General features: G+C 39.6%; 1 pseudogene; it reads right to left on the bottom strand.

The window, feature by feature from the left end:
- Nucleotides 1-1,229: 1,229 nt before the first annotated feature.
- LOC140266784 (poly(A) polymerase type 3-like) lies at nt 1,230-21,250 on the bottom strand (annotated as a pseudogene).
- Between the last annotated feature and the right edge of the window lie 2,678 nt (nt 21,251-23,928).

Genomic DNA, 23,928 nt, shown 5'->3' with positions numbered 1-23,928 from the left:
CGATTGTGTTGTGGTTTGCTCTGTTTTCCACATATTATACCACATCGCCTCTGGGATGTTTTCATCCATCATGCCCCTATTTCCAATTCAATCCATTAAGGTATCTTTATATTTTGTCATCTTCTTTAAATTGCATTCCATCTTGGGTTACATTGTATTACTGTGACCTGTATAGTTAAATCCAATCATAACCCAATTAAGTGTAATCCAATATTATAATTAAATTGAATAAAATGAATTACCCAAATGATTAAAATTCAATAATACTGAATTTATTTGGAGGAATTCATAGAAAGCTATAGAACTAAAGAAACCAACGGATTGGATGAAGTCTTCTTTTCAGTTCAATCCCCTGTCCTGAGCATGTACGAGGCAACAGTGGAAAGGAAAAACTCCCTTTTAACAGGAAGAAACCTCCAGCAGACTCAGGAAGGGCGGCCATCTGTCTCGACTGGATGGGTGTTGAGAGAATCGGAAAGAGCAAACACCATAACAGCAGGCCAGGGATACCTGTTGAGAAAGACAAAAGAGAGAATATCGGCATAAATGTGTATGGAAAGTAAAGATTAAAGGCATCACAGGGAGGAAAGGTGCTCAATGCATCACTGGAGGTCCCCCAGCAGCCCAGACTGACAGCAGCATAACTGAGGTGATGGCTAATTCCATTACATTACTAAAAAGAAAAAGACTGCACCATTTTATATTCTACAGGAATACGTTTCAAAATCTGATAAATAACATAACAGGAATCTTGTACTATACATTGATGTGATATTGTGCATTTCCTGTGAGCCACACAAAAGAGCAAACCCCTGGTGTATACAAACATATTTCATTAGTTATACTACAGTAACCAACCACAGCTTCACACCCCTCCAAGTTAAACCTACTGAAAGCTGAGGAAGAAATGATAATGAATGCATTCTTTTCCTGGTTATAAACCCAAACGTCACAACTTTACTGATAGAGCCAAGCAAAGCACAACACACAACAAGAGAGCCAATCAGTTATTACTTACCAATAGAAGCAAAGTCAAAGAAGGGAAGTCTGCATCCATCTGTCATGTTGTTTTCCTCTGAGCGCATTCAGCAGTAAACTCAAATCTATTGTTTATTCTATGCTTTATCCCTTTTTCTTCACCTCATCTGAAAGCTTTGCAAGCCTGTGAGCTTGCCTGTTGCCCCTGTCCACAAGGACCAAGTTTGGTGACAATAGCGTTCTACTTTTGCTTAGCTGCCATTCATTGGGCTTTTAGAAACTAGAGCTGGTGGTCGGTAGCACAGATCCCAAACTGGGTACATGGTGGAGAGGTGAAATTTTGGGAAAGTATACGGTGTGAACATGGAACTCATTTGCTTGCATGGAGGCTTACCGTTGGTTGGATCTAGACAACTAACTAACTTTAGACAGGAGCTTGGAGTGTGCCGGATCCACTGGGTTTGCACCGAAGCTGGTTTGACCAGTAATTATGCAATAGGAAGAGAGAATTTTTGTCAGGTGCAGGTGAATAACCGTTTGTGAGGCTTTTAAGATACTCCAGGGGTACGGGAACCCCATGTGTTAAGGTTAGGCATTTTAAGTATTTGGTTAGGGTGACCCACTGTTCATGAGTGTGTGGGTAAAGGTAGAAGTTAGGGTAGTGTTAGGGGTAAAAATTTAGTTGCTTCCTGGGACAAGGCCTGAGCCACTGCCCATTTGCCATAATCTCTTGTGATCCTCTGCCTGGTGAACGTTGCAGGATGACTATTTAATTTCTACTTTATTAATACATAAAAGCCAAAAATGTTAAAGTTACACCCAGTTAAATCAGGTAATCCTTTTTTACTAAGCCTTGCTTAAAATAATTAACAGCACTTCACACATAAAACAGCATGTGGCACAGGACCAGCTTCCACTGTGTGTGAAAAAACAAAACATTGAGTACAAGATAAGTAACTTTGATGTTACTAAATGTAAATTATGAAGACGTCTCCCCTGAATTGGGACAAATGTTATTCATAAAGAGACCACCCACCCACTGGGGAGACAGAAAGCTACTTAGCAACAAAATAAACTATTATAATATGCATATGGGAATGGCACAAATTTCATCTCAATGATACAAACTGCGTGCTCACAAAACACAATAAAGATCAGTTTGTGGTATATTACTGGATTAAATCTCATACAGTTATGAGCAATAATTCAATTCATATTCCAATATCCTCCAAGGCAAACAGTCGAGATTGTTTTTTTCTCTAAACAAAAAAAAAGTAGATTTTAAGATTTATTCATGACAGTTTTATTCCCTGCTGTGCGTCTAAAAGAGGCCATAAAGTGATCAGAATTTCAGACTAAATCCTGTTTTCCCTCAGTAACCCAGAATCAATTAAACTTGCTGATTAAATAAATCTCCAAGCTCAAATACATAAAGTCTTCTGCTTATTTAGAGATCCCATGACTCATGGCTGTTTATCGTGGAATGCCACAAAATAAAAATCTTTTTTAAAAAAGACTGATTCTGTCATATATTCCTTAAAATTGGTTATTTTCTAAGTTCTCTTTTATGTGTAGAAACAACACTGATTCATCCCTTAAGTTATCCTCGGAAAATGGTCAGGTATCATGGTTGGACTCACAATGGGAGAAAGAGCAGCCAATGTCCAAAGAAACACTTAAAGACCTTCAGAAAGCCTGAGGAACGATTACTTAAGAACGCTTTAAAAGATTAAAGAAAGTCTGGTTTCTGGAAATCAAGACTTTTTGCACAGTACTGGAAGTTCACAATCTCCTCTGTGAGCAGTTGGCCCACCTAGGTCTGTGTTAAACTCACGCTTGGCCCACAGCTTGATGGCTTTCAGAGTGATTCTGAAGGATTGAACATTAGGCACGAGCCTGAGGATTTCCTCTGCAACTCTGTAACCTAAAAACCAACAAACAAGAAAACTGTGAAGGTTAAAACAGACGCAGAAACAGTAGAAAATGCTGCCAAGAAGATGTGTCATGTGTCACACCATTGAGACTCCTGATGCAGGGTAACTCCAAGTCTTTCGCTACTCTGTCATCAAGAAGGTTTCTATTTTCAGGAATGGTCCTCTGTGCCAGCTGGATGTAGACTAAGTCAATCTAGAAAGTAAAGGGGTACCAAAACATTTGATTTGAACGTGTGTCATTAATCTTGAACCGACTTTGTAATCTATTTTCTCTTTCTCAGACATCTTACCTCGATTCCTTGAAAGGTCAATTTTATGACGGGAACATATGACACGACGACCTGAAGAAGAGACAACTATCAATCTTTTGAGCTAAAAAAATATTAAAAAAATCTTTAACTTATATGAAAAGCAACACTTATATGTCTGACCCGTCTTTGACCTCCTTCTCAGCTTTCAGCTTCTCAACAAAGGATGTGAAGAAGCATTTCCTCCCAATGAATTGAGGTCCAGCACAGAGGGCATCCATATCACCACCTGTCCAAACACCATAGATACACATGACAGGAAGGTCAGAGAAACGGTACCTGCTGTACCACACATTTACCTTCACTGTGTTCTTTCAGAAGAGGCAGCTCACTGATTGATAAAACAAATGAACAACACAGAAAATGACCACTATCTGTGACAATATTGATAAAAGTCAGAGTTATTACCTTTTGAGTGGACTCCCATACCATAGGAGCCATATGGGAAGATCTTGCCTCCAGCGTTGTCTTGTTGTCTCAGGTATGTTCTAACATAAAAAAGTAAAACACACTGGCCATGGGACAAAATGCTTTCAGTAACATGTCTGACAATCATTTTCAGACAATATAATGAACAAAAAAGGAGTAATGTTTATGTTTATGTTCATGTATTTAGCAGACGCTTTTATCCAAAGCGACTTACAAATGAAGATATAACAAGCTATATAAAAAGCTAACAATAAACTACATAGAAGGAACCCACTAGTCCGACTCTGTCAGAGGTGACAGAGTAGAGATAGGGTGCAGGCATAGAAGGAAGTGCAGAAAGATAAAGTGCAAAGATATAGGGGGTAGGTAAGTACAAGGTAAGTGCTAGGATAGGAGGTGCTCTCTGAAGAGCTGGGTTTTCAAAAGTTTCTTGAAGATAGACAGGGACGCCCCTGTTCTGGTAGCGCTCGGTAGGTCATTCCACCATCGTGGGACGACACATGAAAAGGGTTTGGATTGTCTTCGGCGTGGTGTAGGCACTGCTAGACGACAATCCTGGGACGAACGGAGGGACCGAGTTGTGACATAAGCCTTTGCAAGAGCATTCAAGTAGATGGGAGCCGTTCCATTAAGCACTTTGTGGGCTAACATCAGTGAATTGAATTTGATGCGGGCGGCTAAGGGTAGCCAGTGGAGTTCAATGAACAGAGGTTCTTTTGTGTTCTTTTGTGTTCTTTTAGGCTGATCGAAGACCAGACGCGCCGCCGCGTTCTGAACCATCTGCAGAAGTTTCATAGTACAGGCTGGGAAACCAGTTAGGAGAGCATTGCAGTAGTCAAGGCGGGAGATGACCATGGCCTGCACCAGGAGTTGGGTGGCATGTTGGGTTAGGTATGGTCTGATCTTTCTTACGTTTAGTAATGCAAAGCGGCATGAACGAGCAACCGAGGTAAAGTGATCTTTGAAGGTTAGTTGGTCATAAATCATGACACTCAAGTTTCTAGCAACCTTTGATGGAGCAAGAGATAGGGATTCGGTTTGGATGCAGATGCCGTGGTGTATGGTTGGTTTGGCTGGGAAGACAAGCAGTTCAGTTTTTGGGAGGTTAAGTTGGAGGTGATGGGCTTTCATCCATGTTGATATGTCGGAGAGACAGTCTGAGATTCGTGCTGAGACCGTGTGGTCGTCAGGTGGGAATGACGGATAGAGCTGGGTATCATCAGCATAACATTGGTATGAGATTAATCGTGATTAATAAACAACACCTTACCTTTTCTACACACATTTCTGTGAGCCACTCCAGCCTCCTTAAAACATTTTCTCTGCACGTCACATTTAAGCATCTGCACGTCTGATGTTATCTGACTGAAATGAAGATAATGTTGGTGTGACATTAAGAACTAGTTTGTTGATATCGACAAGGGAATGTATTGTTTCTCTGAGTAAAACGCAGTGAAATGACTGTGGCTCACACACTCCAGAGGGTGAGGAAGTTCTCCGCAGAATGTTCGAAAAAGCGCTTTCATTTCCTAAAACCCAATAAGAAAGTCTGGAACGTTACTACAAAGAATGTCACGACACAAGAACCATTGGCATAGAATGTAACATTCTAGGATTCTATTGCAGTAAGCAATTTGTTTTAGCTCTGTCTTTTATAATAAATAACTGTCCAGTGAAACCTTGCCTATAATCACTGAAATGATCTTGAGTCTATGAGTATTCTGTCAAATACATTGCTCCAAAAAATAAAAGGAGCACTAAAATAACACTTCTTAGATCTCAGTGAATGAAATATTGCAGTTGAAAATTGTTACTCATTACAAAGTGGAATGCATTGGGAACAAAACATAGAAATTATCAATGTAAATCAAAATTATTATCCCATGGAGGTCTGGATTTAGAATCATGTTCCAAATAAAAGTGGAAAAATAAAAATCACATTACAGGCTGATCCAGCTTCAGTGGAAATTCCTCAAAACAAGTCAAAATGAGGCTCAGTAGTGTGTGTGGCCTCCACGTGCCTGTATGACCTCCCTACAACGCCTGGGCATCTCCTCCCAGACCTGGATTAAAGCATCAGTCAACTCCTGGACAGGCTGTGGTCTAACGTGGTGTTGGTGGATGGAACAAGACACGATGTCCCAGATGTGCTCGAATGGATTCTGGTCTGAGGAACGGGCAGGTCAGTCCCGTTCAGATCGATGTCTCATTAGCAGGCTTGTGCAGAACTTAACAATCAATCTTTTGAAGAGATCCATTTCATCTGAATCAGGTGTGTTGAAGCAGGGAAACATAAAACCTGCAGGACAGCGGCCCTCGAGGACCGGAGTTGGAGATCCCTGCTCTAGACACTGTGCTGAGAGACACAGCAAACCATCTTGCCACAGCTCACATTGTGTCATCCTGGATGAGCTGCACTACCTGAGCAACTTCTGTGGGTTGTAGACACCGCATCATGCTACCTCTAGGGGTGAGAGCACAGACAAAATGCAAAAGTGACCAAAACATCAGCCACAAAGGATGGGAACAGATAAGTGGTCTGTGCTCACCACCTGCAGAACCACTCCTTTATAGGGGTTGCCTTGCCAATTGCCTCTCATTACCACCTGTTGTCTGTTCCATTTGCACAATAGCAGGTGAAATTGATTCACAATCAGAGTTGCTTCCTAACTGAACAGGTTGATTTCACAGAAGTGTGATTGACCTGGAGTCATTTTTTGAGCAGTGTATCAAAAAACATGAATCCATCTATACTTGGACCACACTTACAGTGAAATACCTTTGCGTTTTATCAAGTTCATCAAATTAAAAAGAAATGCATTTAGCTACACTAGCAGCAACATTTTTTGGGAATTTCCAAGTTCAGAGTACGAGTATTTCTCGCCGTAACAACCCTGTGTTGTTTAATCAAATGATGTGATATCTGCCTCTGTTCATTTTAAAGTCCATAAAGTTGGTTAGATAGTCTAACAAACTGAGGAGGTTGTAGCATACCAAACGTTTGCACTTTAGCATGGTCTGTTTTTAATTCACAACTCAAACACAATACGTAGCCTTCAATTGTTAAAACCTTTTAAAGCAACCACATGCATGAACTTAACATTCCTTATAGTAGCTCTGACACTTACAAGAGCCACTATCCAGAGCAACTAGTCTCCCTTCTTCCTCTTAGTGTATGGTCTTCAAGCTTTCTTGTCTTGATATCAGTGACTTCCATCTCCTCCTTTGGCCTCAATAATATATCTGATAACTGGGGCTCAGACTTCTTTCTTCCTGCTCAGCTGACTCTTCAGGATCTGCCTCACTCATTGTAGGTACTTGGTTGTGTATGACTTCCTTATGGCCTTTTTGAAGTGTTAATTTCCCTTAGGGACCTGCAGGTATCTGTAGCTGTCCTGCCATGTTGCCTTCTTGTAAATCAACCCCTTTAGTTGTGATCATCTTGCCTCTTTTTCACACCACTGGACTGCACGCATCTAGTCCAAATGACATTCCAATGTCATACATATATCTTTATGTATGTGACCTCCTGGTTAAAAATAAAAACTACTTTGACATTTCAGGACGGACAACGTTGACAGTCCTGAAATGTCAGTTGAAAATGATCCACCATATTCTTGTGTCAAAAGACAAAGTAAGAATGTGGGTTTACCCTCATTAGCTCATAAACGCTCTTAATTAATATCAACTGCTGCTGTGACATCCACTGTTGTTAAGCTCACTTGCCAGTTATTGTGTCAAACACAGTCCGAATCACAATCACTACAGGTACCGAAACCCACTGACAGAGGCCATTGACAGTGACCTCAAGCCCCACCCCACACACTGTTTATCAAAATGTCGTGTCATTTGCTTTCTCTGTGGGAAAAAAGTCACAAGCATTACGGCCTTGCCTTTAGTGGCAGATTTTATAAAAGTGCACTGCCCTTTGGCCACCTAATGCCATTCTCCGGCCTAAGTGCACTTGCATAAGCACAGCGATTTTTAGTTGACAACCAACATAAGAAGCTTGTATTGAACAAGAAAGAGAAAAAGCACTTAACGCTCCATTGATATAAAGACCAGAGATAACATTACATACACATTTCAGTGCCAGAATAGTTCATCTTCAATGAAACTTACGACTCGCTGCCGCATGAGAAGTGCACATATTTGATGAGCTTTTAAGAACAAGCTATTTTTTTTTAATCTCGTCTGAATACTGAAGAATACGGACAAACATAAATTATACCTACAGAAAGTGTGACTGCTTACCCAGCTCACAAAAAATGCATTCTCTGAAGTCATTTTAGGAAGATAATCTCGATCTGCAGTGGTGAGTTCCCAACCTGACAGAGAGCTAATCAAAGAAGCTTCACTTCCAAGTGCAGCTCAAAAGCTCCGCAGACCCTACTGTAGACTTCAGGTAATAAAGTGTTGTAAATAAGGCATTTGAGTAAGCCAACTAAAACTGCTACAAATCAAACAAGGAATGGCCTAAAAGAAAAGAAAAAGAAAAAAAAGAGTGAGGAAAAAACTACCATCTGGATCTATTTAGCAAAATACATAAGGGCCTCCCAATGGAAACGGGCCACAAAGATTATCATGTTGCAGCTGGTAGCGAGTCATTAAATTTTGATCCAGTGTGTAGCTTCCCATTCTTTAGAAAACCACGCAGAAAGACTCTTCCAGTGGTCATTGAAAAGCTGTTATGCTGTTTCAGAAGAGTCAATTCAATTTATTGGTCTGCATCAAGCAAACAAAACAAGCAAATTTACCTACACAACTGGATTAACAGTTCTTAATCCAGTTGTGTAGGTAAAATCCAGTGCTTTATTAACAGCTATAAGAAAATTAAAAGAAAATCATGAACGATTGTGATTTGAGACCACTTACATCTAATTGAAGAAAATGAACAATAGAACTTGTGAAAATGTTTTATAGTTGAAGTATGAACATTTCCACACACACAACACAAAGAGTTTGGGGTCGGAACAGCTGTACAGCCTTAAGGACACACTTACCAGTGAGGCTAATCAATGAAAAAAAGGCGACAATTTACCAGATGGAACGGAGCAATGGAGGGGCACGCATACCAACAAAACTGGGAAGGGGGCAAGACGTCAGTTATATTTCCCTTTCTCTGTTTGATGCACAAAATCAAGAAAAGGACCATTTTCTTCTGGCAAAAAGAGGTTTCCGGCCGTGCCTCTTTAACATGTTATTAATGATGCTCACCAAAACTGCTCTTGAATATGAATTTTTTTTTTGCCATACATCAGCTGAGAGAGTTGTTTGGTGCACATACGTCTGTGGTGCAATCACAAAAACTTCATTATTTGAATATTATTGAAGAGGCACGCAGGATTGACCTGATTGCAAATGACATTTCTGCACTAATAAACAAGCGATGCCATCTCACAGTGAGGATTTCTGCAGCAGCTTATTGTTTTACTCCTCCAACACACTGTTAGCCTGGCATCTACTACACCATCGTGCCACATAGACAGGAGAACTTAACTGTTTTGGAAAAAATGTTGTTTGACAAATTACATTTTTGGATCTTTTGGATCACATTTGCCCTTTACTTAATAAAAGGAGGACACAAGCTAAAATGATGAGTATTGACACTGTTTTTTGTCCAAGGTTTCAATTACTTCATTTCAAGATCTTGTAAGGACTAGATGATTTTTTTTTTGATAAATTGTATTTGATTTTATTACATTTTTAGAATTGAAGGAGGGTTTGCTTTCTTATTCGTGACTGCATAATTTGAGCTCTCCAGCATCTGATGTTAACGGTGCTAGAATCGTGCAATAAGCTTTCAGATAGTGAAAACCCATAGTGACTGCGGTCATAGAGATGGCAGCAAATGTGCATTTTACTGGATGAGGGTCACATATTCAAACTGTGGCTCAGAGCAGAAAAAAGGCTGAAAAGCCATCTCAAAACACACTAAACCACAAAAAGTTAAGGCAGCAGAGAGCCATTCTATTCTTATCCATGTATTCTGAAAATATTAAATATGTAAGCACAAGATGATCAGATAAATTAATACTGAGGGAGTGTTTCATAATACCATTTATGTGTCTTATTTCTCCTTTCATCATTGTCTCCTGCAGCTGTCCTGTCTACTGTTGGGAGGGAAGCAGTCCTGGTGAGAGCAGCTTGTCGCCTCACCCTGCTCAAGGCTGCTTAGCGTCTGACAGTGAACTTAGCTGTAATGGACATCAACATGGCCATCAGCGTGTAAAACCTGTCTGTCGCTTTAGCTGTTAACCAGGCCTGGATTGGAAGTGGCACCTCTTGCCTCAATAGCAGAAGGATGGGCATGACTTTCAGTGCAACAAGCATGATAAATCTGGTAGTAGTGTAAGAGGATGTCCACCCCAAACAGGTAGCCATACCTCACACTGGGATTTGAGTAAGATCTGATCACCCAAGTTACTTTATAAAGGCCATATAATATATGGAAAGCAATAATTTATTAAGTATCAGGTATAAGAAATCCAAAAAAAAAGCCCTGCAATCTTTGGAGCTTCATCGTAAATCATTATCTGTGAATTCTCCCAGTAATCATTCCTTGGGTCCATGGCTCCTTAAATTAGATTAATATCACTGTAAAATCACAAAGCCATGCTGCAGTGCTTGGTTCTTTCATGTCTCAGTCACTCACATCATCACACAGCACTTTCTGATGAATTATAGATGGAACAGATGTCCAAGAAGATATTTTTACGCATTATAAAGTAATGCTAGGCACAGCACATGACACTTCCTCAGGACCTGTGAACATGCCTGAACAACAGCTCACCAAAGCATTTCTATTTGTGTTGGACTTTTTCCCTGTATGTATCCTTCATGTTTAAAAGCAGATAACACCTCTTGTTTTTTTGTTTTTTCGGTTGTTCCAACTTAAACTACACATGTGTTGTCTAGTGATGAACAAAGCCAAACAAAGCCTTGGCGGCAGAATTAGTTACAAACACAATATATGTATTATTTCTGTAGACAGTTGTGTTCTCATACTAGTCTGGCCTGAACTCATGTCAGAATGTGAAATATGTGGGTCTGCACCACATGCCTATAATAAAGGCTCAAAAACTGTACAACTACAATGCTTTCATCACTCTGTTCCTCACACAGATGCAGGTTATGCTTTGATTCGTCAGCCTGTCATGATGTCCATTTTTCATGTGTAACTATTGTTCTCGTTGCCACATTTAAGGAGTAACGAGGGATGGCCGAGCCGCCGACCTTCATGCCACAAGTTGCTAGTTTGAGACTCATTCTGTGTGTTTTCCATAGTCATAGTTCCTTTTTCACTTCCCTCCCATTTGAGGTTCAGCTCACATTTTAGAATCCCTGGGTCGCAAATCCAGTTATGTTACAGAAAGCAAAAGCCAACAACATCATCAGAGAATTAACACACATGGATTGTGACCCTAGTGCAATTTGTTCATGTGGAAAGATGGGAAAAAAAACAAGTTGTTGTATTCATTTTAGGAAAGGAATGTTATGTGGCTTATTTCAAATATAGAGCACTATATAGAGTTCACTATTTCTTGTTCATATTGGATACGTTTTTCCTTTTGTAAAACCCCCTCAAAATGAATTTTCTCCTTATATATATCTACTTGGCAGTTTATGACCACAGAACTTATGAGCCCTATTTAGAATGCCAGTTAAGCAGGCGTCAAATGCTGCAACAGTCTTCTGGATTGGTTGTGGCTTTTGCCCCGGGCATAAACATAAAAGGGGTGAAAGAACGAGAGAAGAATATACTTGGGTAATTCCAGAGACAATAAATGAAACCATTGCATGATTACTGTAAGCGCAGAGTATCTACAGTTGATCATCATATTGATATCAAAACACCTCCAGCTCTCAGCTGCTAGTGACTGGAAGCACAGACTTCATTTTGGGTTCAGTTATTGTGAAATGGAGCCATCTAAAACATTTCAGTAAGTCTATGAAGTTTGCTCAGGCAGGGAAAGTACAAACGAAGTTTTAAAAAAAAGGGGTGCACTGTGCAAAGTTTAAAAAGGAACATGATGCAATGATTTGGTAATCCTATTGTTCATTCACAACAGAACATAGAAAGCATCTCAAAACAGAGATTTTTACAGTTTCATGATAAATATTAGCTTGAAGGGGGCAACAAACGGCTGAAAAAGTAAGTCCTACTAAAAAATAAACAGCTGGAGGAGCATGTTGCAACTAATTTGGTTCATTGACAAATACAGGCAGAGTCTGTCTGCCTCTGAAAATAAGGGCACAATATCAGAATAATGTACTTCAACATGTGATTGTCAACCCTCGATTTACATTCCACCACTATCTACAGTACAAGACATCATCGTATGATAGTGTGACTCTGCAACATGGCCATGATACTGCATGGGCTCAGGAACACTACCAGAAACAATGGACTGTGAACACAGTTCACGGTGCCATCTACAACAGCAGGTCAGAGGCGTAAGCCATATGTGAACATGAACCAGGGGCTCTGGGCTCATTTAAAATGGACTCAAGCAAACCGGAAATAAGTTGTGTCATCAGGGGAATTAAAATGATGAATTCCCTTTGTAAAACGCTGCATCAGTGCATCATAAAACGCAAAATATGACAAAGGCGACCCAGAACCGTTGAACAGAAACTGGTCTCCTCAGTTACCAGACATTTATAGACCACTGTTTAAGAGGGGATGCTACACGGTGGTAAACAACTTTTTTAAGATGTCTTGTTGCCACCAAATTCAAAATGAGCCAATATTTTCCTTGAAAGAGTAAAGCATCTCACCGTTAACAACTGAAATGTTTTCTATGTTTTATTGTGAATAAAATATTGCTTTTATGAGAATTACCAATCGTTTCAATCTGTTTTTATATACATTTTACTCAGTGTGCCTGCTCTGCTTTTTTGGGGGGAATCGGGGTAGTATTTCAGCTTGCATTAGTGGTAGCCGACTGGCATAAGCTGTTTCATTCATGTTTCACGATTATCGGCTCAGTCATTAGGCCTTTTGACTCTGAGATGACTTTTAACTTCCAGTCATATTCATGCAGATCTGCAGCACAGTTACCAAAATCCAGCTTACTACCCCTGCGAGCTATAGACATGCTGTACGATTTCTTTATTTGTGATTTAATCTGGATTTCTACTACTCCAGGCAACATGTAAGCAGGAAAGCATGGGAGTTTATTGGAGATGTTTGTGTCTATTTCATAGATTTAATCGTGTGGAAAATTTTCTGGTCACTGAAGAGGACTTGATATAAAAGATCAAAGACAAATCCACTGTTTACAGTACATGTAACACATAGCCTTCCAATTTAATTTACCTTGTCCATGTAAATATGTACATCCCTTCTCTGTACACATTGTACAATTTAAGCTTTGCTCAGTAAATGCTTACCTGCTGTTTAAATTGGAATCTGATAATCTGAATGTGATACACAACATCTTTCAGAAAAAGAACTGACTTCTGTTTGTAGTCCTGTAATCGGTATCGACACAAAGATTGAACAAAAGAGGTTTGCACACGAGAGCCACAGTGAAAATTTTTCTCAAGATTCTGGCCAGTACAGCTCACACAACAGCAAAACAACATTTGGAAGAAATGGATTCTAAAGCTTAAATGAAATGTTGTGGGTGAGCTCTCAGCTTTTTCAGACATTATTTAGAGTTGTGATTTCCAATTAATTTCAACAGATTTCACAATTGCACTTGCAGGTTTAAGAAGGTTAAATCAGTTTCATAAAGAATAGGAAAAGCTGACTTATAGAGGTCAGTAAAATTAAACTAGATAATAATCACTCCAACATCCTTTCTTCTGAGACCAATCTTAGCTGAATAAGATGCATCATCAAACCGTTTTGTTGAAGCCTGCTGCAGTAGTATATTATGCATGTCAGATGGGCATGAAATCTGTTTGATAGGCTTTTAATTGCATTTACAATGTAGGATTAAGATGTTACATCTCCTTGAGATGTCACAGATGACGAAAAGACATAATCACTTAGAGCTCGTCTGGTAAGCATTGTAGGAATTAAACAATCCTTGAAAACATTTGTCTTGGGATTGTTTTAACGGGCAAGAGGAGTTGAGGAGGCTGAAAATCAGCAAATGTGAGAAGAATAGGAAAAAAAAAGGAAATTAATTACAGCTAATCCTCCGTTGCCAATTACACATATCAATGAAACCCAGCACTCAAAGTGCATTACACTGAAATGCATAAATCAGAAGTGCATTCACTCTACAGCATAGGTCTGTCTGAGAGTATTTGAATGGGATTCTATAAAAAGAGGACGAGAAGAGGCAGCATAATTAATTGGCCACTATGCAATGTGACACTTTGTGTGGCCATAAGTACTCTGGCTGTTTACCACCATCATGTCACCTTGTGCCTGTATAACGTGAAACACCTTTTAGTTCTGAAAGGTCCTCATGATGTCTTTTGTTTGTGCATGAGCATCATGCCAGTGTCGTGGTTTAAAACATCACTTTTTACCCCTTTTTTCTGTCGTGGCGAAAGGTCTCAAACAAAATAACCCTTTGCTGTGAGTATTCCCAATAGGCCCTGGAAATGTTTTTCTGGAGCTGAATGAGAAAACAATGTTTTTTATGTTGACTGAGGGATCTGAAAACACAGTTGTAACCGTTTCTGCTGCTGTTTTATATAGCTTATTTGAAATCTTAGTTTTAACAGATTAAAAGAAATAACCCTGAAATATATGAGGGGGGGGGGGGGGGGGGGGGGGGGCATTTTTCTTATGTCGCTTTCAGAGACCACAGTGGCAGATGCACAAAAAGAGCAAATTTTCTATGCTGTGTGACTTTAAACATTCTCAAGTGAAGCGGCGTGATTAGTATTATATTCAAAGAGAGAAACCCTTATTGCAGTAAGGTATTTGCTCCCTCCTTGAGGACAAAGATAACCCCCCCCATTCGCCAACATCAAGCAGCCAGCATGTCACATTCCACCTGCTTCATTGGACACACCAATGAACCATCTTTTTGTTTGGGCTTTCAGTTGATTTTTGTCTTCTACTATTTGGAAGAAAAGTGAATCCAAATGGAAGATGGAAGAAAAGCCAAAACTTTGTGACGATACATGAAAGGGAAACATGCTAAATACGCACATCCATGCTTGTTAATCAGTTTAATCATTTGCAGGTGCCGCGACTGTCCAAATCTGCACTTTCGAGTTTGTTTGACACGGTCTCAATAAGTGAAAACAGCAACATGATCTTCCTCATGAAGAAGTGCCTGGACTGTGCCAACGCTTTGTGGACTTTGTGGCCTCTTTCACCACTTTCCCAGAGAGACACTCAGCTGATATGATTTCAACATGGGTTGTGAGGTGGAAATTTCTGCTAACCAAGCACACTGAATCTGCACCAACGTTTCCAAGATTTATTGTGCTTCATGAAGGAGAGTAACAGCGCTAGGCTTCAACCCAGAAGTAGTCTGACCTTACATGAGTACTTATATAGCCAAAGGTGGGAAATGTGCACGGGACAAATGAGATAATTACTTACTGACTTAGCCACGTAAGTAGCTGATGCAATCAGAAAACTTCACTTATAGAAATCATATGTAAAATCATGTGAAAAACTCATGATGAGGCACGCATTGTTTGTAAGACAGAGAAAAACAACACACAGCGCATTCTTAAGGAGGAGCAATAAATTTTCCGTCCCAGTTGTTACACAGACTCATCTGAAAAGTCCCCCGTGTGCCTGCTGTTTGGAGAAGAGCAGACATGATCATTACCACAAGCTAACTTATAGCAGTCAGATCATCTAAATACTCCAATGGGAACAGTCAGTGAACAGGAGCCACGATTATGAATTGTAGTTACACCTAAAACACACCTGTAGCTGCCAATCTAGGACGCTCATTGGTTTCACGATTATGATCTCAAACTTGCTAGAGCTGTCCGTTTTGCATGATAACACAGCACACACACAGAAACTCTCTAAGATCAAAGGTGTTACGTCTAGTATCCGTTGCACATCTCTGTGACAGCAATCGACTTTTGTAAGTGACATGCCAAAGTCCTGCTGTCTTTCTAACCCAGGTGCTCTCACTAGATCGCCCCCAGGCAGGAGTGTCTGGGCTTCACTGACGCTCTTTATACACGCCACAGAAACCAATTGGATTAGAAAACACTTTAAAATAGAAAAAACTCACACCATCCGTACCCAGGTGTTTCCACCAGAAGCTGCCTCGAGCAGCACCATATCTGGCTCGCCCTCGTGTTCTGTTATTTTTTGCAGAGACATTCTTATCTGTATCTATCAACAATCCTTCGCCTTTCTTGTGCATAGAAATGCAATGCATAAAAAGCAGATGCTATTCATGCTTTTGCTGCAAAAACCAGATACTTTTGATTTTGAAATCAGTTTGCAGACAGGTATGAAGTTCAAGAAGCTCATGAGTCTCTGTTCTCATGAGTCCCTGAACCATTTCACGTCTTTCTGAGTGCAGTCCTTCGTTTTCTGGTTGCTGTTCTCACCTCCAGTTTATACCCAGGTAAACTTTAACATCAGCTCAACTACTTAAGTTAAACTGTCACGTTTCCATTACATGCATCTCATTTCCCTCACTTAGTCTCCCTGTTGCTCCGGTGTGGCATCCTGAATGTATCGAAAGAAACAACACAGATGTCCACTGAGACGCTTTGAATATCAATTGTTTACTGTGTAATTTCAAGGCACTACTTCTAGTTTGTCCAAATAAAAACAGCACAGTGTGTATTGAAACAAGACACAATTAGAATAGAGTTGCCTTCACTGTGAATTACTTTATAAACCAAGTGTACACAGTCAAAACTATCTTTCGATATATCTTTCTTGCTTTTTGTTAAGTTAAAGCAGCCTTTATTCATGCTTTTTAAAGAAGTCATCATTCATAAGTGTCTTGCCTTGTACGTTCTGCTATTTCCTATAGTGAAACAGAAGAATTGTTCATCCTGGTCCTGCAGGATACTTTTGTTCAGATAACAAACAACTGTAGAATTTATTAGACTAAAAAGTCATCTTAACAGAAAGAAGGATTATAGTTTTAATAGAGAAATTCTTTGGATGCTTCTTACAATTCAGTGTGAGATTTGAAAGACTGATTTTAGAAATGCTGAAGGTTGTTAGCAACCCTGCCTTAACCAACAATGCACAGTTGTTTTGTCTTCAGACATTGGAGTCCTTCTGCATAAGCATAGCCTACCTAACCGACAGCCTATTGTTATTGATTTCTGAGATAGTTTCAGAGACAGACACACAGAGCTGTATCATCAGCAACTCACACACACGCACACGTGCATGTCACCAGCAGAGAGGAATATATAGCGCTGTTTGCTGCTTCAACATGCAGCAGCGTAGATAATAACTGCAGACTTACGACCACCGATTGAAAAAAAGTCAGGGCGCTGTACAAGATGTGAATAAAGACAGACTGCAATGACTGCAAATCTGAAAAAACAGACTTTATTCAAAATAGAATTGTAGAGAATGTACAAAGGGTTGAAAGGGAGACATTTTGCCATTTGATGAAAATCTTTAGCTCATCTTGAATTTGTTACTTATGTAACACTACATTAAAAACAGGCATGATTTTATCATGGAAATCACCGCGTGGGCTCAGGAACACTTCCAGAAATCATCGTCTGTGAACGCAATTCACCATGCCATCAATAAATGCAGGTTAAAACTCGTCATACGTGAACATGATCCAGAGATACTGTTGTCTTCTCAAGGCCGAAGCTCACAAGCATTTTCAGCCTCCATTACCTTTGGGGGTCCCTCCAAAGCAAAACGGCTAAGTTGTTTAAGTGTCTGCCACGGTAAGTTTAGGTTAACTGACTTAGTGGTTTCTTTCTATTCTCCTTTAGCATAGTAAACACTGGATAATCCTTTAAAAAAAGTATTCAAAGCTTTGCTCATTTATTTTTATATGGAATCACAGTTCGGATTCACGCGGATGAATACGAGAGTAGGATCGTGAGTGTAAGCAATATGTTAAATGGAAAAAAAATACATTTCCCTTTTGTGGCTGATATTTTTCATTGATGTTGTTTCACATGACCAACTTTGGTTATTACGTAATAATTGTTGAGCACCCTAATACGTGACTGTCCACCTCTGGGGAAAAACTAAATCGACTGGACATGGTTTAGAAAGACAAACAACATCTGAGAAAGGTCCTAAAGTCACACTGCATGACATGACAAAAACCAAGCCATCAAGTAAAAGGAACTTTTGTTAACCAATTAGAGTGAGACACCTATCGGGGCGCGGCATGAAACCATTTCTTTCCGGGTTTTTTTCCAGAGTTGGCAAAACAAGACAAGAAGGTCCTCATTCAGAGTGATGCACAAGAAACCAATGGTAACTGAAACAGAGCTGCAGAAATGGGAAAGCCTGTAGAAGGATAGGCGATGGCTGTGGCACTTCAATCAGCCCTTTATGGTAGAGTGACTAGGCAAAAGCCACTTTTGAGTAAATTACTTATGACAGCTCACTGGGGGTTTGCAAAATGGCATTTAAAGGACTCTGAGGGCATGACAAAAAAGATTCTGTGATCTGATGATATCAGAATTGAACCATTTTGGCAGAACTTCAAGAACTATCTCTGGAGAACGTCATGCACTGCATGCTAATACAGCCCAACTGACATGGGAATTCTGCTCAGCATCTATCAAGACGATGGCTTAAAACACTAGAAGGGATAACGCTACAAAATACAAAGAAGTGCTGAAAAAAAACCTTTGTACCGGTGAATGGAGTCCCTCTCTACTTTCTGACTTCTAACCCTGAGCTATCTATTCCTCAGGCTCATTCAGTGCTGTGGAACTGAGGGTGCTCAGTTGTAGTAGAAAAAAAAAGGTAAAATAAGGACAGCACATAAATATTGGTAACTCCCATGAGAACTGCAGAAATCTTTCTTTAACCATTCCACTGCATGTGCTGTTTTATTTAATCTGTAGAAGGTTTCCTTTATGTAATCTGTAAGCCTCTTTTGTGTGTCTCACTTAAACAGTTAAGCTTTATGTCCACATGCGTGCATTTACTTATGCATGTGTGTGTGTGCATATTCATAAGAGCGCCATGGACGAGAGACTGTAAGGGAGAGGTAACTTACATGAGATTATGTATGAGCAATGGATCTACAAATGCTTCTGATTTACTTAGAGGCTATTAGTTCATTCCTAAAGTTTAATTGAATTAAAAGACTGTGACACTAAACATGGGCTCAAAGCTGACGGTACATTATGATATATTTAAATAAAGCTGCTTAATGGACTGTGCTGCTTAATGGACACTGGAAAACGACCAGGGACTGAAAAAGATCCAAAACTAAAGTGCACAGTGTCATTGACTGGTCACCACTCTGGGGGTTTTACACATCTGGGTTTCTGTGAAGAGTTTTGTCTCCGTAGCAGCCTGAGCCCTGTTGAGACAAACGTTGAACATATTGCTGAGCGTTCATGTGTGCATATCTGTGCCTGCGAAACAGTTTTTTTTTTTACTTTGTTATCCCTCATGAATGGGATGTTTTCAACAAAATATGATCCAATTAGTCGAGGATCAGTAAGCCAGAGCTGAATTTCACATGTTCCACAGATCACAGAGGTTGATTTGGCTGTTAGGCTGTGGATTGTATCTGCTTGAAGTCTAACTCCTCGCTTATGGGAAAGCAGTGCACTGGATAAAGGTGGATGTCTTTTGTCATTTTCTCCTTCTTCCTTTCCCTCTATGTTCTCCCACCTTCACCAGACTTGCTTCCATTTTCACCTCAAAGTTGTTGTAAGAAATCTGTTGAGCATAAAAAATGAATGGTGTTTCAAACACTTATGTATTACTGTTACACTTGATTTTTTTAAATCACTATCTCCTATGAAAACAGTACATCCTGATAGAGGCTCAATGTGCAGAAAGAGTTGGTTTCTTTTATGTGCACGGTTCGTCTCGTGTCACACATCAGCACACATAAGAAGAGAATGATGATGATGAAAATTTGAAACTACATAATTTTCAGCGGGGGGCGTTCAGAGGACAATTTGGTTATTTGAGAAACTGCCCAAGGCTAAATGAGTAGATTGATACCCGTTTCATGTCTGTGGGATAAATATATCACTCAAACACAAATCCCAATTGAGCTGATTTCACAAAAAGGCAGAATGTACAAACTTAAGCTCTTCCCTCTGTTATGTTACCTGGATCTTTGCAGCGTCTCGATATCAACTGAAAACACAAGAATGGAGATCATCTTTTATCCTCTTTTATGCAGACCCTCTGGCTTCTGTATATAAAGGGTAATCTTCGTCATATCCCTTGGCTTTATTCTTTTTATACTCCCTATGCTCTCCTGTCCATCTGCACAGTTCAGGTTTCTTTATTGCCGAGACCTCCCACAGTTGCAGTTTTCCGTGTGTGTGTGTGTGTGTGCGTGTGTGTGTGTGGTGAGCAACCAAAACCTGACCTATGAATCACTGGAGCAGAAAAAGACTCAGGGGGTGAATCAGTGTTGTGTCTCCACATAAGAAAACTTAGTGAAGAACAAATTTTGTTTTAGTATCTTAAGAACTTTCTTACACATTGTATTGCAAAAATACATAATTTGTTTCCTTTTTTTTTTAATTGCCTCACAAAAAATACCAAGGCTAACATACATTTACAAACATACAGCAGTATTTTTGCAGCAGCAACATGATTCCTGAAAGGCTTTAAGCTGTAAACTAAATCAAAACATTCAAGAAACTAGACAAGAAGAGGACAAATCAATGGATGCCCTAAAAGAGCACCCCAGATGAAAAGTATCTGAAAGTGCTGTAGAAACAGAAAAAAAACAAAACAATAACATAGACCTGACACAGAAATGAAAGATGCATCTGGCCCTTCAGTTGATCCATCTTCTGTGCACTGCGGCCTCATCAGAAATGGTTCAGAAATCGTTTCCATGGAAGGACGGCTGTCAAGAAGCCATTCTTAAGGATGGGAGACAGGGAGAAAAGGCTGAGCTATGCCAAATGGTACATGACACAAGAACTGGACTGAATCTGTGGCAACAGGTCTTATGGAGGGATGAATCCTCCCCAGAGCCCGGACCTCAACATTATTGAAGCAGTGTGGGATCATCTTGACAGAGAACGGAACAAAAGGCAGCCAACATCCAAAGAGGAGCTTTGGAGTGTCCTTTAAGAAGCCTGGAGAACTGTTCCTGAAGACAACTTAAAGAGATGACAAGACAGCTCCTCTAAGGGTTCAGGCCAAGTTGAAGACTAATGGTTGACATAGCACATATTGACTTTAAAATTAGTGTGAATTTTATAAACTCTTTTTATTTTACATACTGTGCTTAAATTTATGTTTGCAGTTGTTTCAATAAATATCTGCACCCTTTTCCCAGTTTCCCTGGAAATATGTAACGTAATGAGGTGGCTCGAGACTTTTGCACAGTTCTGTAAGTAAACGGCTGCCTGCTGCTGGGAGGGAAACTTGCTCCTGCAGCAGAATCACACGACTCAATTTATCTTCCTATTACCAGGCTGCCTCTTTGATAAGATCTCCTCAAACAAACTTCTCACATATATTAATCTTCCAGACTCACGCTCATCCATCCCATGTTATCCTCACGGTGGGGGTTTACCTGCTAAAGAAGCAAAGCTGGAGGGCAACATGTCAAAAAGCCGGTGCAGATGGAACTTTCATGTGTGTATTTGGAGCTCCCAGCAAGTGAGATGCTAACATTGGTTGGGCTAATACCTTTTGTATTAGCTTGACATTGAAGAAATAAAGTTTTAAATCTGGAGATTCGAAATTTGATTTTAATTCAATGTTTTGCAAAGACTTCCATTTTTATCAATAAAACAATCTCATGTCTTTACCATAAATATGCAACCTCTAAATGCAGCCAGTTAGCTTTAAGAAAAAAAGTAAACTGGAGAAGAAGCTAGTTTGAGCAGTCTGAACGATATAAGTTATGAAAACCTTGACTCATGACTATATTTTGGCTACATGTATAATGCACAGACAAAGGAGAAAGAGCCAATTCTCACCAAAGTTTGTACAAAGATGGCAAATTGCTTAAAGCATACCAGATGAACCTGAAACAGAGCACACCCTATTGCAGTGATGCCATCACAAAACGTAAAACAAAACTTGCATTAAAAATAGAAAAAAACAAAACTTTACAAAAGAAGTTAGTGTAAAGCTAAAACAGTAGTGTGACTTTCAGCCATCTGTTCTCATTGTGGAAGCTTTCACATTATACCATTTGAATCAAATTTACATGTGGTGCACATAAACAATGCTGCACAGACATAGAGGAGCTACTCTGAGATAAACCTGAAAAAAAAAATACGCAGACAGGATAGGTTTTGTGCTCAAGACAAAGAATCGAAGTGCAAAGAAATGATTTGTTTTGTATGTTGAACAAGAAAGGAGTTCTAAATACAACTGTGAAGATATTGTACGACCCTGAATTCAGTTCACTATTAGTAGATATGTAATTTATACAAGAATCACAATGAACTCAGACAAATATCACAATTGATTACATCAGTATATCGCAAGAAGTTTTTTCTTACCTGTTTTTTGTAATACAAAGACCATATATTACATTTTCTTTTGTAGTGTCATCATAGAATTGATCTTGAGCACAAGTTATTACTGCACAGGTATGTTGCTTATATACTAACAGAATCTAAAAACCCTGCTTTTCTTAACAGTTCCCTCTGTTTGTACCAATGATGGCACTACTATGCCTTCTCACAGAGGAATAATACTGTCAGATAGTGTTTAGGTCTGAACTCCTGGCAGGGAGCAGGAAAGCTCCATATTTTTAGTTACAAGATATTAAGGCCAGATGTAATATGTATGGTCAGGCGTTGTCATGTTGGAATATGGCACCTTTTCCAATGTGCTAGATGAAGGGTTGAACAACTGATTCCACTGTATGACCGCAGTGTCTCTGAATTAAGATCTCCTTCAGTCAATTTAAGGCCAATGTGCACATTATTTGTTATAAACGCACTCGGCAAAAGAGCACTTTGGGAGCAGCGATCCTTCCAAACCATCTCCTGAACACAAGTCTGCTTAAAAATGTAAATGTCTCTTGTCTGAGTACGCCACCTTAGTCCACTGTTGATATTAGTGTAGCACCAATATGTTGCAATTGTTCTGTCCGTAGCAAGTTATGAGTAAAGAACCAGTGTATGAAGTTGTTGACCCTGATAAGCAGTTGTCACACAAGGTTGACATGCTCTTGGAAGATGTACAAAAGTCCCAGTGGCATTCTATCATTGATGCTGATGTACAGATGTGGAATGATTGACATATATTAAACTGAATACATCTTTTTTGTTTAGGCCAACCTAAACAGGCCACTGGCTTTGTTCCTCTGGTTTGATCAGCCATGGCATTGTGTGGACATTTGAGAAGGACTTTAACCTGAGACCCTTTATTTGCCTCGGAGTAGACCATTTCTGAGGTTGTAAACATCAGTTTGTCAACTTACAATACCTACAATACTCAACTTGGGACAAAATCCTGATTGTGTTTCTGTTGCATGTCTATGAAACAAAACAAAAAGAAATTATCCTCCCATTTCTTAAACTTTTCCTCCTTAGTGAACAAGTAAAGCGTTTGTACAAAAAGAAAAAAGTAAGAGTTGTACATTTTTATATTCCTGCTGCTATTCGCAACAAAAACGGAGCATTTCAGAGTATACAGAAGGAACAAGCTTTGGGAATACTTGCACAGTTGGGGACTGCATCTCAAAATTGAGTGACTGGGTTGTAAATGATCTAAATGCAAATTTGCTTCTCATTACCAGACTGACTGTGATACACTCATTAGCATGTATGAGCACAACATTGGAACCTGCCATGACCAAAAACACTTGTAAACATCAATGAATCATCCATCCTAATGTTAAACTGTAAAAACTTAAACCAAACACAAAGGAATGGGCTGACAGTGAAGCCTGGGCTTTATCAAGCATATATGTGACAAAAGAATTGCGACTTTGACTTTACTAACAGATCAATGGCTTGTTGGTACATTCTGTTTTAACAACCTGGCCCTGTTTAATGATTTGTAACATTTCTCCTCAGATGATTAGTGGCCGACACCAACTTTTTACTCATTAAGTGAACCAAGGAGGTTCCAGGTCCTTTGACCACTTTCAATTTTAGCTCAGGAGTTCTCTATCAAGTTAGTGGCCAAATGAGTATGTGAACAACCAGTCTGATGAGCCAGGATCTCCAGAGCTGTGGGAATCCTTCAGCTGAGCCAC

The sequence above is a fragment of the Leuresthes tenuis genome, unplaced genomic scaffold (assembly GCF_036924035.1).
Source record: "Leuresthes tenuis unplaced genomic scaffold, fLeuTen1.0.hap1 SCAF_13, whole genome shotgun sequence".
Taxonomy (NCBI): domain Eukaryota; kingdom Metazoa; phylum Chordata; class Actinopteri; order Atheriniformes; family Atherinopsidae; genus Leuresthes; species Leuresthes tenuis.
The sequence above is the reverse complement of the archived record's forward strand: the minus strand, read 5'-3'. Positions and strand labels throughout refer to the sequence as shown.